Genomic DNA, 18,935 nt, shown 5'->3' with positions numbered 1-18,935 from the left:
TTTTTCATTTTGTTTGGTAATTTTCCATCATAAACTTTTTTTCTTTTTACTTAGTGGTGTCCTATACAGCTTAGGTATAAGCATTAGGGTGGGGGTACAGGTGGAGGGCAGGAATCCCAGGAGTATTACTGGCCAAGAATCAGGGTAAAGATTCAGACCATGAGATGAGTCTATGTGACAGCATATCTGTAAGTATGTATTCTCAAGGAAATGTTGATTTACCCAGACTCTAGTATATCTCCCTGTGCTGGGGGGCACTGGGCAGGGACAGATCCTCTTTTTTATTCATTATTTTTTAAAGGATTAGGCTTTAAACTTTGCCTACAAACCCAGTTATAGCTTTCTAACTTTTTGCAGGCAGCATTGGCCTATCTTGGACTTTAATTGAAAGCTGTCTCTCTGGGCATCACAGAGGTAGCTCCCGCAGCTTCTAGGGACAGGGATATGTGGCCATCTTGTTCATGTTCAACCAACAAGGTGAGTGTCTGAGTAGCTCTTTCAGAAAACCTAGGAGATATTCGTCCCCCTCCTGCCCCACTTTCTTGTATCTTATTGGGTCACGTTTCATTAATTGTTTTGAACTAAACATTGGGAAACTAAATGATTGGGAAAAGCTGATTGTTAAACCAGTCGGAGCCCACCTCACTGGTTGAGAGTGGTGTTACCTTCCCCAGTGGTATACAGGGTGCCCGGGTGAGAGATGGAAATCCAAATGGGAAGTGGAACACTGATGCCAAGAAAGCAGGGCTAATGTAGGCAATGTCACATATTCGCCCACTGCATTACACATACTTTAATTTAGTTCAGTTCAACAAGCATTTATTTAGTGCCTGTTTTTTCCATGATAGGAAACAGCCCTGAACTTAAGATTGCATAATTATATTCCTTACTAAGAAAGATCTTGCTTCCACTAAGTATCTACCTTTTATCAAATATTGCTTGGTATATGAAATGCTACCTACAAGTTGGCTTTTTTGTGATATGGTATTATTGGTGAAATATCTTTTATTTTTTATTGGGAAACATACAAAACATAAAATATGTATTATACACACATGTGTTTATGTGTGCATATATACATGTATAGGTATATGTGTATATATATTTCATAAATAATAATAATAAAGTGAAAATCTGTATGCCATTACAGCTTAAGTAATAATGCAATACCAATAGCTTAAAAACCCTCTCTACCTGACCACAGAGTTTTTACTTCCTTCAAAGGTAACACTTCTGATTTTTGTATTATTGATACCTTTGGGTTTCTTTATTCCTCCACATACATATGTAATCATAAACCATACTTTTTTTTTAGTTTTGCCTAGATTTGGACTTCATATAAATGGAAGAATAGGGTTTATTTTTCTAACTCACTTTTTTTTTTCAATTTTTATTTTGGATTCAGGGGGTACATGTGCAGGTTTATCACAAGGGTATATTGTATAATGCCGAGGTTTAGGGTGTGATTGGACTGGTCACCCAGATAGTAAGCGTAGTACCCAACAGCTAGTTTTGCAGCCCTGGCTCCCATCCCTCCCTCCCCACTCGTGTGATCACCATTGTGTATTGTTCCATCTTTGTACCCATGTATACCCAATGTTTAGTTCCCACTTATAAGTGAAACATGTGGTATTTGGTTTTCTGTTTTCGTGTCTGACTCGCTTTTGTTTGCTCAGTTTTGTTTTTCAGATTCACCCATGACGGTGTGTGTAGCTGGTGTATTAATCTTATACACAACCATAAAATATACCATTGAATGAATATAACACAATATTTGATATATTCTATTGTTATTTTTTTTTCAGTTTGGTTTATTAAATAGCGGGTCTGTAGACATTTTTGAGCCAGTATTTTGGTGCATGTGATGCAGGGCAGATGCATGGCTTCATTCACTCAGGAAAGAATTCAAGAGCAAGCAGGCAGTAGAAGCAAGCAGCTTTACTGAAGTGACACTGCCACAGCTCAGGGACTGCTTCTTGTGGAGCAGCGCTAGCCCATAGGCAGTGCACAGGGAGTAGCAACCTATAGGCTGCTGGCTTCCTGCATTGATACCCACTTTTAATTACAAGTGAATTAAGGGGAGATTTATTCAGAAATCTCTAGAAAATGGGCAATAACTTCCTGGTGTTGCCATGGCATTTGTAAACTCTCATGGCACTCATGGGAATGTCTTATGCTGATGGGCAGCAAGGCTAACTAAAGGTTGCTTTTGGCACCACTTGCTGACTTGGGCTGGTTTCCCAACTGCTTTGGGAACCAAGTCCTTCCAGTCTGCTACCTCACATGTGCCCAGAAGTTTCTTTGAGTATGTATCAAGCAGTAGACTTGCTGGGCTCTAAGTCATTTATATGTCCAACTTTACAAGGCATAACAAGTTGGTCGCCAAAACAGCTATCCATTTACATTCCCGATAGTCTTATATGAAAGTTTCCATAGCTCCATACTGTTTCCAACACTCAATTGTTAATAAGTTTGCCAATTAACACTTATTATTTAGGTATTAGATCAAATTACATTTTAGATTATTATATTTAAATTAAATTTTCCTAATTACTAATAAAATTGAACATAGTTTCTTGTGTTTATAAGCCTTTTTGTATATGTTAGTTTGTGAAATGCTTACTTGTGACTTTTGCCCATTTTTGTTCTTATTAAATATTTAGTGCTTTATATATTGTGGGTTCTAATTTTTGACACATACATGAGTTGCAAAGAACTCGCCCCAATTTCTGTTAGTCTTTTTGCTCTCTTTATGCTTGTCTTTGTAAAGAGAAATTCTTAATTTTAGCATAGTCCAGTTTGTCAGTATTTTCTTTTGTATTTTGCTATTTTTCTATATTGTCTACATATATTTCTGTGCAACAGTTCTATAAAAATATTCTCCTATATTGTCTTTTAATATGCCTAAATTTGATTTTTGTATATGATAAGGTATGCAATCTAATTTTATTTTTTAGCATGGAAAACTAATTATCCAGTACTGTTTATTGAAAAATCCACCCTTTCTCCACAGCTTTGCAACCAACTCTGTCAATTATTAGTTTTCACGCATGCGTGGTTTTGTTTTAAAGCTCTCAATTTTGCTTCATTGGTTTATTTAAATGTACTTAAACAAGAATTTTACTGTCTTCTCATATAACACGATAATAATCATAATGTTGATATATGGTGGGACAAGTGTTCTATTTTATTTTATTATTCAATTGTACCTTGGTTGTTCTTGATCATTTACTATTCCGTTTAAAATTCTGAACCTATTGTCTATAGAAAAATTTGGGATGAACTGTTATTTTCATAATATTGGGTTTTTCTGTTCATGAACTTGACATTTCTATCAAATTTTTGTTTTTTGTAGACTGTACTGTTCTGCTTAAAATTAGTAAGTGTTGCATATCATTGGTTAAATTTATTTCTCAGTACTAAGCATTGTTTGGTGCTATTCTACATAGTATTTTTTTTTAAAAAAAACCAAATCTTACTGTTACTGGCATATGGAAATGCAGATAATTGTGAATACTCATTTTGTATCTAACAGTTTTGCTAAAATCTCATACATTGTAAGACTTTATCTGTAACTTTGTTTTGTATGCTGTGAATACACTCATATCATTTACAAATGAGGATAGTATTGTTTTTCCACTCTGGTTCCTGTATTTTTATTTTCTTACTATAGGCAAGGATCTCTCATCCAATGTTTTTAAAAGAAAAAGTAATACAAGTCATCCTTGTCCTGTTCTAACGTCCAAGTTAATGGTTACAAAATATATTTATAGCATATGTTTTTATAAAGCCCCTCTCAAAAGTAAAGGTGTTTCTTGCTATTAACTTTGCTAACATATATGTTTTGGTTTGGTTTAATCATAAATGTGTGTTGAATTTTAACCAATGCTTTTGTGCATCTGCGTAAACGATCAAGTTTTTCTCCTTTTATCTTTTGAAATGGTAAGTTAGAGTACTCAAATTTTCTAACAATCTTGTATTCATGAAGTGAAGACAACTTGGCTATGGTGAGCATCTTTTTAATACCATGATTTAATACCATGATAGATTTTATTTGCAAATGTTTGGTTTAGGAATTTGGGGACTTCTATATATCCATGATTTGTATTAGTCTATTATTTTATTATCTCATACTTGCCTCTATTTTACTGTTTGTTTTAAGGTTATGTTACTCTCATAAAAATGTTAGAGTATGTGTTTTTCTATTCTCTGAAGTAGTTTGTGTATGCCTAGTATTTTTTATTTCTTGAATATTTATTTTAATAGTAAGACTCTCTGTAAAGTTACTCAGGCCTGCTAATTTTTCTTTGTGAAAATACATTGAACTATGGATATACTTGTACTAAATATGGCTATTTATGTTCTCTCATTTTTCTTGAGCCAGCTTTGATAAGTTGTATGTTCTAAAAATGTATCCATTTCATCTATGATTTCAAGTATATTAGCATAAATGTGTTTATAATATCCTTTTATTATCTTTTAAATCTTCTGCATCTGAAGTTATATCTTCTTTTTCATCTCAATTATTGTTTATTTGTATAATCTCTGTCTTTTTCTAAATTAATATTATCAATTATTTGCCCATTTTGTTTTCAAAGAAATAACTTTTGACATTTTAATTTTTTCAATTGTGTATTTGTTTTCCAATTCTTTATTCTCTTTGTGAATGTGTTTATTTAATGTGCTTTATTTGGGTTTATTCCATTTTTCTTTTTCTAACTTTTTAAGTTTGATGCTTAATTGATTAATTTGACAGTTTTCATCTTTTTAATGTATGCATATAAGCTTTAAATTTCTCTCAGTATTTACTAACTTAATCCCACAAGTTTTAATATGCAGTATTTTAATGATCATTCAGCAATTCATTTCAAGATTTTCCATTATGATTTCCTCTATGATCTATGTTTTTCAGAAGCATGTGAGTTTTTTTAATTCCAAATATATAATTCTTTTTCTAGGTATCTTTTTTGCCTTTTATTTTTAATTTCTTCATGTTGGTGGAGTATGGCCTACATGATACCAATCTTTTGAGACATATTGAGACTTATTTTATGGCCTCTTCTGGACAATTTTTATAAATAGTTCATAAATTCTTAAAGAGGAGGCTATATTCTAAAATCATTTCGTCTGTTTAAATCGAATTGATGCTGCCCAAATCTTTATCTACTTACTGGCTTTGTTTGCTCAATCTGTCAATTTTTGAGAGATTGCATTTAAAGTTCCCAATATGTTGGTAAATTTGTCGACTTCTCCCTATGTACCTGTAATTTTTCAAAGCATATAATTCAAAGCCATATTATTACATTTTATATAATTCTAAAATCACTATGTCTAACTGGTTAAGTAAACTTTTTATCATGTTTTTTCTTCCTTAGAGTCTATTCTTTTTGTGATATTTTGGTTAGCATTTGTTTGGTGTGACTCTTTTTATCCTTTTACGTCCTTGTATGTTCAGAATGTGTGTGTGTGTGTGTGTGTGTGTGTGTGTGTTGTTTAAGATATATGTGTATATTTGCATATGTACGTACACATGAATGAAATGTGAATCTGTATATGTGTGTGTGTGTCTACTCTAATAATCTCTTTAAGTTACTGCATAGATTATTTCACTGGAATTTTATTTTACCTTCGGCTCTTGTTCATTTGCTGTCATGTCTTGTTTTTAAATTTTGTCTCATTTTTGGTCTCCTTTGGAATTTCATCTGTGTACTTGTTTTTGAAGTTTATTTTCTATGCTTATTTTTTTTAGCGTTTACTGTGGATATGCTAACACGCATAATTAGCACAGTTTAAAATTAGTCCTAATCTTACTCTCATTCCCAACTGTTACAAAGACCTTAGAATGTTTTCATTTTAACCACTCCCCACCCAACTTGTATACTATTATTTTCCGCATATTATGTTTCATCTTTTTATAATCCTCAGAAATTAAACTGTCTTATACATCAGCGTTTCTTTGTATTTATCACATATGTGCCAATATCTTTGCTCAGAATCCAATCTTACATTTCAGGCCTTTCATCTTGACTAAATTTCTTTCCTCCAGAAGCATATCCTTTAGAATTTCATGTGGGGAGAGTCTGTATGTAATGAATACTCATAGGTTTGCTTTTCTGATCATGTCTTTATTTTGCCTTTGTTCTTGAACATTAGTATTGTGGGTATGGGATCCTAGGGTCACAGTCATGGATGCGTTCTCTCAGTGCATTGCACACTGCCTTCCGGCCTCTATTGTGTTGAGAAGTCAGTCATCAGTGTAATTGTTCTTTTGCAAGTGATATTTATTTTATTCTCTGCTTCCTTTAAATATCTGTTCTTTATTTTCAATGTTATATACTTTCATTATCAGTATTTCTAGGTGTGAATTTCTTTTTATTTAGTTACCTTGGAAGTCATTGAGCTTTTTGTATCTGAGATCTATTGTCTTTCAAAATTGTTGAAAAATGTTTTTCAGTGATTTATTAACATTTGCTAAAAGTAATGGCTAATTTTCTACCAATTTTATTCATTAGCTCCCCTTGAAATATCATGTGGAGGGCTTCAAACTTTCTCAGTCTAGCTTCTCTGTATCTTTTTCACTCTTCTATTTTCAATATTTTTTCCTCTGAGTTGATTACTTCAGGTTCATTAATTCTTCAGCTATGTTGAATTTACTGTTAATTTATCCTACTGAATTTTAAATGTTATTTAAAAACATTTAATACATTCACATGTTATTTTAAAACCTAATTTTTTACAACATTATTTTTTTTTTCGTATTTTCAAGACTTTCTTGGAGCTTGTGAAACATAATTCTTTTATATTATGAGTACTATGTACTTAACACATGAAGTATTTGTAAGCCATTCTGATGTCTCTCATTCTTGTTGTGCTGTTTCTGTGTGTTGTGGTTTTTAAATTGTAATTTCCTTGTTTTTATTAGAATGACCTTGAGAACCATTTGATCTACGGCTTGATGTTGAGTTCCTCAAGAGAGTATTTCCCAGGACCACTGGATACACATTTAATTATTCGCTATGCTTGGGATTTTCCAATTCATACAAAAAGTATGAATGTGGGTCACAAATTCCTTATTCCCCACAGTGATTAGCATAACTACTAGTTCTGATTTACTTTCTCTTTATACTAATGGCAAGTGCCCACACACGCCTTTCCTCCAGGTGTTTATCATTTACTCTTCCACTTTGGGGTCTCAGCTTTCTATAGGGTTCTATTAAGTTCCTCACTTTGAGCAGACCCTGGCTCTTATCTCTTCCTCCTATACCCTGACAAGCCACCCAAATAGAGAGTCAGGGTCACAGGATTTTCCTAATATTCTTGGAACATCTGAGGCTTTGATTCTGGCTTGTCTTTCTGGAGTTTGGCTTTCACTTTATTTAGGGGTTTCAATTCATTTTGGATTGCTTATTTTCTCATCAGTTTAGAGATTGCTTTTAAAACATATCTCTTTTAAATTATTACATTTTATCTTTTGGAAGGTTTTGATGGGAAGTTATTGGGAAAATTCACTTTCAAAAATGGGAATTCCTTTCCCTGTTGTCTTTTTGTGTAGAGTCTGTTGGTATAAGGATGTAAGTAAAAATTATTTTGAGTCTTACATTTTTTAGAAGTACAGCTTATTATAATCAGAAATCAATGGGTTTCAGTACTCAGATGTTAAATAAAGGCAGAAATATGCTCAATGTATAAGAACAAATGCATATGAGACATTGTTGCTCATTTCTTATGAGGAAATAAAGGTCTTCAGAACTAGACAGTAGTCAAATGAGCTGAAAAGGTACTGGTGATATTTCAGGGAGGTGCCTTGGTTTCAAGCACAGGGTTGGCATACACAGAACAGCTCATCTTTTCCCAAGAATTTCTCAGCCTTTCAGAGCGGTTTTATTCTAGCATAGTTTATGCACCCTTCCTCCCCTTTGTGCCTTGATATTGTCTGTCAATTCTCTTCTGTTTCTAAAAATAAATATTTAGCAGCCTATGACACTGTTTAGATCAAAGGGCATAGGAATTATAAATTTTTTATCATGAAATGCCAGCTATAAACGGTATAAATTTTGTTCTCAAAAGATTGTTAACAGAAGACACTGACTTTGTTTAATAATTTTCAAATTTAATCAGGTAAACAAGAAATTTTTAACAATAAACAATGTACTTTTTGTGGAAAAATAAATAGCTACTCTTTTTTTGTTGTTGTTGTTCTCTGTACCAATCCTTATGACCAGTCATTCTATATGAAGATTCTATTATCATTAAGGACTGATTCTCAGCCCCAGTCTGTATCATCTCACAGTTATCTACTGATATCCCAGACATGTTGCAAAATTCCCAAAGTGCAATTAACCTCAGTACATTATGGCTGTATGTCATATTTCTTAAACATCAACTCAAGGTTTTCTCCAAATAATATTGCAAAATTCTCAAAATCCCAATTAATTTCAATTTCACTTTGGTAGGGATGTCACATATTCCTTAAACACTTTCAGTAATGAGAGGTTGTCAGAATCAGTATTGTGAGGTTTGTGAAAACTGCCTTGAAATGGAAATAAGAGACTCAGTGCCAAAGCAGAGTGGGAAGAGCTACCATTTGGCAAGCCTGATGCAGATGTGTCTGGAAATCTGCAAGGGTGTTTGGGCTGTTCCATTGATTGGACTTGCTATGGTTTGAATGGTGGTGTCTCATCCCAAATTCATGTTGAAACTTAGTGGCCAATGCTTCAATATTAAGAGGAGAAGCCTTTAGGAGGCAATCAGGCCATGAGAGCGCCACCCTCATGGGTGAGATAAATGCCTTATAAAAGGGCTTAGGGGAGTGACTTTGCCCCTTCCATCTCTTCTGCCCTGTGAGGATGCAGCACTCATCCCTTTTGCCCCTTCTGTGCTTGTTTCCACTAAATGAGGATGCAGCAAGAAGGTCCTTGTGAAACATCAAATGCTGGTGCCTCAATCTGGGACTTCCCACCTCCAGAACTGTCAGAAATAAATTTCTGTGTTTTTTTTTTTTCCTTACTCATTCTAGAGCATTTTGTTACAGCAGCAGGAACTGACTAAGACAGCACCTAATGGAGAGTTCCTTTAATTCAAGAATATCAACTGGTGAACAGTTGTTTTGGGGGCTCCTGGATATCAGCTAATATGCTTTGATTTCTGATTATCAAAACATTGTTCACTTTCTGCAGTTCAATCTTTTTAAATTCTGTTGCAGAGAGGTTCCAAAGCACCCACCCTTTGATATATGGGGAATTTCAGCTACCATTAAGCATTTAAATGTATGCTCTCAGTGAAGGAAGATGGGATCACTGGTTTTGACTTTTAGTTATGGCCTGTTGAGCTCTGAGAACAGTATATGACCTAAACAGGATTCCAGTCTTTAGTAACTTCCATACTAAAAGTGAGTCACTGTTGTGTACCAATACCATTTCTTTTCATTGTTAGCATCAGCGATGGAACTTTGATAGTTTAGGCTGTACATAACACGCATGATTAAGGAAAACGTTACAATCTCTGGCCAGATGGGGCATCATCTGAGTACACCAGGCAAGATATTAGTAGATGTAAGAATCTGGGAATATGTGAATGCGATGTGTATGTTAACAGTGAAATCACTCAGGTCATTTATTTGTGTTTCTCCTCTCACTGTGCTGAAAGCCACACTTGTAATCAGAACCCCTTCTAATTTTTTTTTCTGTTTTTTCATCGGCTTTCCTGTCACTCTTCTAACACTGGAAGTAGCAGAACTGGCAGTGTGCCTCACCCCTGCAGTGAGTGAAAACATGGAGGAGTGATGCCAGTTCCATTCCATAAATCTGCACGGGTGTGCACGTCAGCAGGGACAGTGTTCCTTAGACTTACGCATGGAAAGGCAGGAACATAAAGGGAAGGCAAATGCACAAACACAACAGGGAAAGTAGAAACGAAGAGCAACTGCAGAAAGCAAAATAAGTCTCAGCTTGTTTTGGGAACACACAGCACACAGTTCTGCCTGTGAAAGAATAAAATTTTTAGTCACAGAAAGATGAGTTGGGGACTGAGATATTTCTTGAGCACTGATTAAGTGAATGCAGTAGAAGACTATAAGAATTTTAGTGGAATAAAATTTTAAAGTCCATTAGTCTATTATTTCAATTATAAGATAAGAGAATTAAGACCCAGAGGCGTAATGGACTCAGCCGTAGGCACTGAGCACAGTGAAGGAACTGGTATTAAAACTCTGACCTTGTAGAGGTTTAGTAATAAGTCTTGATGTTTCCAATGTTCATCAGTATTCTTGTTGGCTACCTGTTACCTCAAATATACATGTAAATGTGGAAGTTGATGTTATGGATTGAATATTTGTGTTCACCCCTCAGCCTAGAGTCATACGTTGATGTCTGATTCCCAATGTGACATTTGGAGGTGGGGCCTTTGGGAAGTGATTAGGTCATGAGGATGAGGTTCTCATGAATAGGATTGGTGCTCTTAATAAGCAGACTCCAGAGAGCTCTCTAACTCTCTTTCTGCTCTGTGAGGATATGAGGAGGCAGCCATCTGCAGCCTGGAAGAGGGCCCTCACCAGAACCCAGCCATGCTGCCTCCCTGAGCTGGGACTTCCACCCGCAAGAACTGTGAGAAACAGATGTCTGTTGTTTTTAAGCCACCCCATCTATGATCTTTTATTATAGCAGCCGAACTGAGCAATGGGTCCTACTTGTGACAAGTGAGAAGAGAGCATGTCCCTGGCTTCTGCATGTGCACTTCAGCGCTTACCCCATCTGTTATTGCTGATAATGCACAGCAAGGAGGTGTGGAGAAGTCAGTACGAAAAAGCTCACATTGGAATGGCTTGTTTTGTGTCACCAGTACTAAATAAGGACTTGTAAGTGTAGAGGTTTGTGTTCCTTTGAAACTCAACCTTTGTCCAACAAATAAAGCCTTACTCTTCACATCCTAAGGTGACAGGGTCAGAGGAAAGTTAGTCTCCTTCATTCATTCATTTATATATTTAGCAAACACTCAGTATGAGTGTCTTTGCTACTAGAAGCGTTTTTGAAGGCTTGCTTATTACCAAAAAGATTAGATACTACTCTACATTGGCTTCACTCTACCGCAATGTGGCATTAACACTCTTTCCTGCCTTTTCTGTGAAAATCTTTGCTACTGAGCCTCCGGGAACTCTCATCCTGTCTCACGTGTGTCTCTGAAATGTATTCTCATCATTTGCAGAGGTGCCTGCTTCCCAGCTCACCCGCTAAGTGGTGTCTGTTCCCAGAGATTCTCGACTACTGCTTCTCTCTTTCAATGAGTTATCCATGGAAAATTTCATCTACTCCCAAGGATTGTTTCTACTCCTATAAGTTTGAGTCATGAGGTTTAATCTTAATCTCTGACTCTTCACTGAGTTTCAGACTCACATATCCCAAGGCCCAGGGAGTACTTCAAGCCACTCACTTCCCATGTCTAACCAAGGACAATGTCGCTCCCATTCTGCCTGTTCTTGATGTGGCATTTCTTGCATCACCTTACTCTCAGTCCTAATTAACACTGCCCTAATAGAGGCTCCCATGGTCTCTCATCAAGATTATTAAAATTGCTTCTCAGTTGGGTTCCCTGTTTTCAGTCTTGCACAAATAAAACTTACTCCCTTTTATATGTTCCCAGTTCAAACTATTAAAAACACAGATATGAGTCTGTTTCCCTTAGGATTAAACTCTTTCAATGTTCATCTTTTTCATAAGATTAAGTTTTTTGTTTTTCTTAAGTGCTTATTTGCCTGGACACTGCCTACCTCTCAAGCCCTGATGTCCTGCTGGTCCCAGCCTAGCCCTTGAAATTTGCAGGGTAAACTGCTTGGAAGTTCCTGCTCATTTCTGCTATTCCATGCCCTTCTACCTTAGCTTATGCCGCTGCCCCTGCCTGGAACCCACTCCCCTCTTCACTAACTCTTGACTTAATGCCTATTTCTTTTTCAGTCTTAGTTCTGACAGTCTTCTCACAATAGTCTTCCTGACTGCACCACCAGGAGTTACAAACCCATCTTGCTGTGTTCCCTTTAGCACCCTGGGCATAGCTGTATGTAACCTCTAATCACATTGTATACAAATATTATGCTTATGCGTCTGTGTTCTGACTAGAGTCTATGTTTGCCAAGAGAAAAAGTATGCAACCTCATCTTCTCCATTAAGGAGTTGCAGTACTCCATACAGAATAGGTAGATAACAAGTGTTTCTTGACCTGAACTGCTAGACCCCTTGCTATATGCCAGAAATTGAGTGATAAACACTGTATTGGCCCTGCCTCTGGGAGCCCACACTGGATGTTGGAGACGTATGTACCTGGTAACTTTTAACCCTACATGAACTTGATATATGCTACTTCACACAGGGTATAGAAAGCACCAACTCAGCCTGTGGGAAGAAAGCAGAAGAAAGGATCAGAAAATTCTACTCAAATAATGTAAACCGTCAGCTCTTTTCTTCACTTACCCAGTTAAAGAAACACAATCCCTTAAAAACCTGACTGCAGAGGCACAGATTACTTCATCGACAATTCGATGAAATCCAGAGCTTTCTCTGGGAGCCATTTCTTTCATCTGGCTTCTGCAAGTGTATAAGCCAAGAAGTGAGGGTACATTTGCGTCTGCCAGGGACTTGCAAAATGTGCTTCTGACTGGCAAAACACAAAAAGCTTTAAAAAGTGAGGAAATCATACAGCAAGCACTACCATCTGATAATGGCAAACAGGCTCACATTCGTACAGAAATTTGTAGAAAGGCACTTACTAAATAGTAAGTATGTGGCTGATAAGAGAACTAAATAGTGCTATTGCCTAACATCACTTTTATGTCTGCACTTCATACCTACTGACTTTGGATGAAGTTGCCCACACAGAGCTGAGGGGAGAATTTGGCTCCAAGTGTGCAATTTGGCCATGGCTGTAGCTCTGACTATAGAGAAAAGAGCAGCATGCCATTGAAAGTAGGGTCTGGGCAATTCAGCTGATTTCTCGTCCTATCTCACAGGCTCCCTTGGGTCTAGAGCACAACATGAGTCATTTTATTTACTCTTGGTGCTTTGTGGTGCCAGAGTTAACAGCGGCCCAGCTCCGAAAGGAAGCTTGACATATTTTTCCAGGAGTCCCTATTGCTAGAAACTCAGAATGGAATTGACATAAATCTAATGAAATAAAAGCACTCTCTTCCCCTCCCTAGAATCACAGAAAGCAGTGGCATTTGGAAAATTGTGTTTTAAATGAGTTGACGAGGGCAGGAGTTCAGTAGAAGCTAGTTATGAATTTATATATATTTGTAGATTTCTGCTCTATTCCTTTCCATTCTGCTGTTTGAAGATAAGTCATATTCAGCTTTAGGGAGTTTAATTTAAATATCATGCATGTACACCTTGAGGATTCCTTTTAAAAAGGAAAAAAGAGAGGTTTTAGAACCACAGGTTATAAACAAAAATAAAATTTAAATTTTAAAAAAAGATTACAACTGTTTTCCTTAATTTCATCCTAGAAATTATTAATAGAAGAAGAAAAAACTTAGGGATGTTAAGATATATTATTTATGTACTTAAAATTTGCTGGTGCTTGATGAATTCAAAGATCATTATATAACTCTGTGTTAATTTGAACTTTGTTAGTTGGAGAGAGGCCCAGCTGAGACTACCTTTATGCAAGATAGGAAAAATATTTACCTTACCACATTGGTATGATAAACAATATTGGGAGCAGGAGTGGAAATGTGTCTATGTAAGGAGCATTTATTTGTTAAGTGCCTGATACTTTGTGCTCTACACTGTGTGAGTACAGAAAGATTTCATGCTATCAGGATGTTAGAGTTGAGAAAAATACAGCACACATATGTAGTTTCGAGATTAATTTTGAGGTCTTGACAAAGTTATTTAATCTCTCTTATGTTTAGTTTTTTCATCTGGAAAATGGAGATACTTACCTCAAAACCTTGTTCTACTGATAAATTGAGATACCATCATAGCTGAGATGTAACAAATAGTTCATCCCACTGGCTTGTATTAGTATTAAGGCAAGAGATGAACAAGGCAGGTGACAGATGATAAGGCCTTAGAAGTTACAAGGTAATTGGTTCAACAAGTATTTATTGAATACTCTCCAGGTATCAGGAATTTATTAGATGCTGTATATTCATGATGAACAAAAATGGAGGAAACAGAGTAAACAAGTATAAAAAACCCAATAATACATACTTTCTTCCTTTCCAAATGGTAATGCCTTCTTGCAGAGTTGTTCTTTTTATTTAAAGCCCACGTTAAAATTTTGTCTTTGTTTTGCTTCCACATGGTGTTTCCATGGTGCCTGAGAAGGGTTCCTTGTAATGGGTTGATTCAGATACACTCCTCTGGTTTAGAAGCCACTTAGGGCTGTTGAGGGAGATGGTCAGCTATAGCATTCTTATCTCTTGGGTGATAGCTCTTTTCATTTCTGGAGAAAACACCTAGACATCATGAAGAAACACTTGTAGCTTGTTTATTCCTTGGTATGACCAACCGCCTTGATTCTCCCTGGACAGAGAGGATTCCCGCTACTTGGAACTTTTAGTGTCAATCCTGGGAAAGTCTCAGGCAAATCATGATGAGTTGCTTACGCTACTTATCTTACCTACTTACCTATCTTCAGTACCAGAAATATATAATTCCACACTGTAAAAAGTCCTATGAAATAAGAGAGTAGGATGCTGTGAGATAGAATTACAGTAGGGACTTTTTATATATTGGGTGGAGAATATCTCAAATGAGGTAATATTTAAATTGAGAACTCAGACATTAAAAGGAATTTAAGTTTTGCCTACATATTTGCTTCTTATTAATTGGTTAATCTTAGGCAAGTTACACAACCTCTCCACTGCAATTTCTTCATCTGTAATGAGTAGATTGATATGGCTTGGCTGTGTCTCCACCCAGATGTCATCTTGAACTATAGTTCCTATAATCTCCACATGTCATGGGAGGGACCAGGTGGAGGTAATTGAATTGTGGGGCAGTTACCCCTATGCTGCTGTTCTTGTGACAGTGAGTTCTCATGAGATCTGATGGTTTTATAGGGGGCTTTTTTCCCCTTTTGCTTGGCACTTCTCCTTCCTACCATTATTTGAAGAAGGACATGTTTGCTTCCCCTTCCACTATGATTGTAAGTTTCCTGATGCCTCCCCAGCCCTGTGGAACTATGAATCAATTAAACCTGTTTTTTAAAAATAAATTACTCCATCTTGGGTATGTTCTTACAGCAGTATGAGAACAGATGAATACATGAATAATCATCCTGTGAATAAGATACACTAAGAACTTAAAAGATTTCCCAACCATTGAGTTTTAATTCATTCAGTTTTAGCAATATGCATTTAAAATCACTGAGACTTGTTTTATGGCCTAACATATGGTCTATATGGAGAGTGTGCCATGTGCACTTGAGAAGAACATGTAGTCATCTGTTGAGGGGAGTCTTCAACAGATTCCTGTTAGGTCCAGTTGGTTTGTAGAGTTGTTCAAGATTTCTGTTTTATCTATTATTGAAAGTGGGTTATTAAAGTTCCCGACTATTATTGTTAGAATTTCTGTTTCTCCCTTAAATTTTGAGTTTTTGTTACATGTATTTTGAGACTCTTGTTAGGTGCATATATGTTTAAAATTGCTATAATTTCTAATGAATTGGACACTTTTATCAGTATAAAATGTCCTTACTTGTTTCTAGTAATGATTTTTCTTTTATAGTCCATTTTGTGTGATGTTAGTATAACCACCCAGGTTCTATTTTTGTTGCTATTTGCATGATACATATCATTGTGTTCTTTTACTTCCAACCTATTTGTGTCTTTCAAAGTGTGTCTCTTTTAAAAGCATGTAATGGGATTATATTTTTAAATCCATTCTGCTAAAATCTGCCTCTTAAAAAATAATAATACATCTATTAAACTTTTAAATGTAAACTCAAAAGAGATTTTTTAAAAAAATGTTTTCAACTTTTATTTTAGATTCAAGGGATACATGTGCAGTTTTGTTATTTGGATATATTGTGTGATGCTGAGGTTTGGGGTATGATTAATCCTGTCACCCAGGTACTGAGTATAGTATACAATAGTTACTTTATCAACCCTTCCTCCCTTTCTATCCTCCCCCAACAATAGTCCTTAGTTTCTATTGTAGCTGTCTTTATGTCTTTGAATTCCCATTGTTTCACTCTGTATTATAAGTGAGAACATGTGGTATTTGGTATTTGGTTTCCTGTTCCTGTGTTAATTTGATTAGGATAACGGCCACCAGCTGCATTCATGTTGCTGCAAAGGACATGATTTCATTCATTTCTTATGGCTGTGTAGTTTTAGTATTCCATGACGTAAATGTACCACATTTTCTTTATCCAGCCCACTGTTGATTGCATCTAGGTTGATTCCATGTCTGCTATTTTGAATAGCGCTGCAGTGGACATACACATGCATGTGTCCTTTTGGTAGAATGATTTATTTTGTGTAGAGGAGGGTATATACTCAGTAATGGGATTGCTGGGTACCATGGGAGTTGTGTTTTAAGTTCTTTGAGAAATTTCCAAACTGCTTTCCACAGTGGCTGAACTAATTTACATTCCCATCAACAGCGTATTAGTGTTCCCTTTTCTCTGTAGCCTCACCAGCATGTTATTTTTTGATTTTTTAATGATAGCCATTCTGATTGGTGTGAGATAGTATCTTCTTGTGGTTTTGGTTTACATTTCTCTGATGATTAGTGATGATGAGCATTTTTTCATGTTTGTTGACTGCTTGTATGTCTTCTTTTGCGAAGTGTTTGCACATGTCTTTTGTCCATTTTTAATGGAGTTACTTGGTTTTTGCTTGCTCGATTATTTAAGTTCCTTATAGATTCTGGATATTAGACCTCTGTCAGATGCATAGTTGGTGAATATTTTTTCCCATTCTATAGGATGTCTGTTTATTATAGTTTATTTTGCTGTGCAGCTCTTTAATTAGGTCCCACTGTCAAATTTTGGTTTTGTTGCAATTGCTTTTGAGGACTTGGTCATAAATTCTTTCCCAAGGCCCATGGCCAGAATGGTATTTCCTAGTTTTTCTTCTAGGATTCTTATAGTTCGAGCTCTTACATGAACATTTTTCATTCATTTTGAGTAACCTTCTGTATATGATTATAGGTAGGGGCCTAGTTTTATTTTTCTACATATAACTAGCCAGCTATCCCAGCACCATTTATGGAATAGAGAGTCTTTTTTCCTTTTTTATTGACTTTGTTGAAGATTTAGATGGGTATAGGTGTATAATTTTATTTCCAGATTCTCTGTTCTGTTCCAGTAGTCTGTGTGTCTGTTTTTATACTGGTACCATGATGTTTTGGTTACTGCAGCCTTACAGTATAGTTTGAAGTCAGGTAATGTGATGCCTCTGGCTTTGTTTTGCTTAGGATTGCTTTGGCTATTCAGGCTCCTTTTTGGTTCTATATGAATTTTAGAATAGTTTTTTTGCTAGTTATGTGTGAAATAATCTGGGTAGCTCGATAAGATAGCATTGATTCTGTACACTGCTTTGGGCAGTATGACAAATGGATTTCCATTTGTTTGTACCATTTATGATTTTATTACATCAGTGTTTTAAATTTCTTTTTGCAGAGATCGTTCACCTCTTTGGTTAGATGTATTCCTAGATACTTTTTTTTGTTGTTGCTTTTGTAATTGGGATTGTGTTCTTGTTTTGGCTCTCAGCTTGAACTGTATTGCTGTATAGAAATGCTACTGATTTTTGGACTTTGATTTTTTAATACTGATTTTTTTGTACTGGAGTTATTTATCAGAGCCAGGAGCCTTCTGGTGAAATCTTTAGGGTTTTATAGATATAGAATCATATCATCCATGAAGAAATCTCTGCCTCTTAATTGAAACATTCACCCCATTTATATTTAATGTAATTACTGATAAGGTGGGATTTACATATGCCATTTTGCTATTTTTTTTCAACTGTTATCCACTGCTTCAGGTCATAGTTGAAATTTAAGCAATTGCTTCTGATTTGTGTGTGTGTGCGCACAAAAAGGTTTTTTAAAAAGGCTTTTTAAAGCCTTTTTGTGAAAGCTCATTGGGTGAGCTTTTTGTGAAGTTCACTGGGTGAGCTTCACATCAGGTCAAGTACCAACAGCCCTGTGAGTGGAGTCTTCCAGGGAAACATTGGACAGGCCAAATAATGAATAATTATCTGGAAATAGGGCTTTGAAGGGGTTCTTACCCTATTTTACTCCCTCCAAATGGCTTCCCAGGCTGCTGGTGTTAATTATGATTGTGGCCTGTTGGTTTTTAAGGTTACCTCAGAAATGAGGGAGCAGGTGGATGGGAATAGGGCAAGTTAAAATAGCGTACAATGTACTTTTCTTAATAAAATTTAGCTTTTTTTAGAAAAAAATAAATGTTCTCTGAATTGCTGCAAGCCTTTGGGTTAATGACGAGTTATAAAAAAGTTGATTTTGACTTTTTTTTGCCAATATTCTCATTGCTTTTATGAAAGAGAATCTTTTTGGATGTCCTTACCAGCATTTTCCACTGATGCCACTTCTCACTATTGAAAGACTCAGTAAATGATGTTTGTTTATTGTTATCTATTAGCTAACCAATCTCATGAGATGAACATTATTATCATATTGCGTATGATAATGAAGCACAAAAGAAGAAAAATACTTTCTATCTTACACCTCCTTTTACTGCACTTTTCCCATTTCAGGTGCCAGTGAAGCTTCTTATTAATATCCATTTTCAGGAAAAGGTTTGACATTCATCAATTATGTCATATATATTTGGGGTCATATGTTACTTCTCCCAGGAAAATGTGTACTAAGTCAAAACATGTTCCTATTCTCTGAAAGGTATATGAAGCCTCAATGAGAAAAATGAAATTATGGTTTAAGGCAAGGAAGCCCTTGAAATGTCTGAAATAGTAT

At 35.8% G+C, this 18,935-nt stretch overlaps 1 protein-coding gene and 1 long non-coding RNA gene across 3 annotated transcripts in view; both read left to right on the top strand.

The window, feature by feature from the left end:
- The window catches only part of LOC105477531 (heparan sulfate 6-O-sulfotransferase 3), a 759,454-nt gene that overhangs the window by 536,636 nt on the left and 203,883 nt on the right, over positions 1-18,935 (top strand). The gene's annotated exons all lie outside the window — the stretch shown is intronic.
- LOC105477489 (uncharacterized) overlaps positions 1-18,935 on the top strand; it is a 199,670-nt gene that overhangs the window by 13,744 nt on the left and 166,991 nt on the right. For both annotated transcript variants that reach the window (XR_011614657.1, XR_011614658.1), the window contains exon 2: positions 358-477. This is a non-coding gene — a long non-coding RNA (uncharacterized lncRNA). The remainder of the gene's footprint in view (positions 1-357; positions 478-18,935) is intronic.

This window comes from Macaca nemestrina, chromosome 16 (assembly GCF_043159975.1).
Source record: "Macaca nemestrina isolate mMacNem1 chromosome 16, mMacNem.hap1, whole genome shotgun sequence".
NCBI classification, from domain to species: Eukaryota; Metazoa; Chordata; class Mammalia; order Primates; family Cercopithecidae; genus Macaca; species Macaca nemestrina.
Note: the sequence above shows the minus strand (reverse complement) of the source record. Positions and strands in the feature narration are given on the sequence as shown.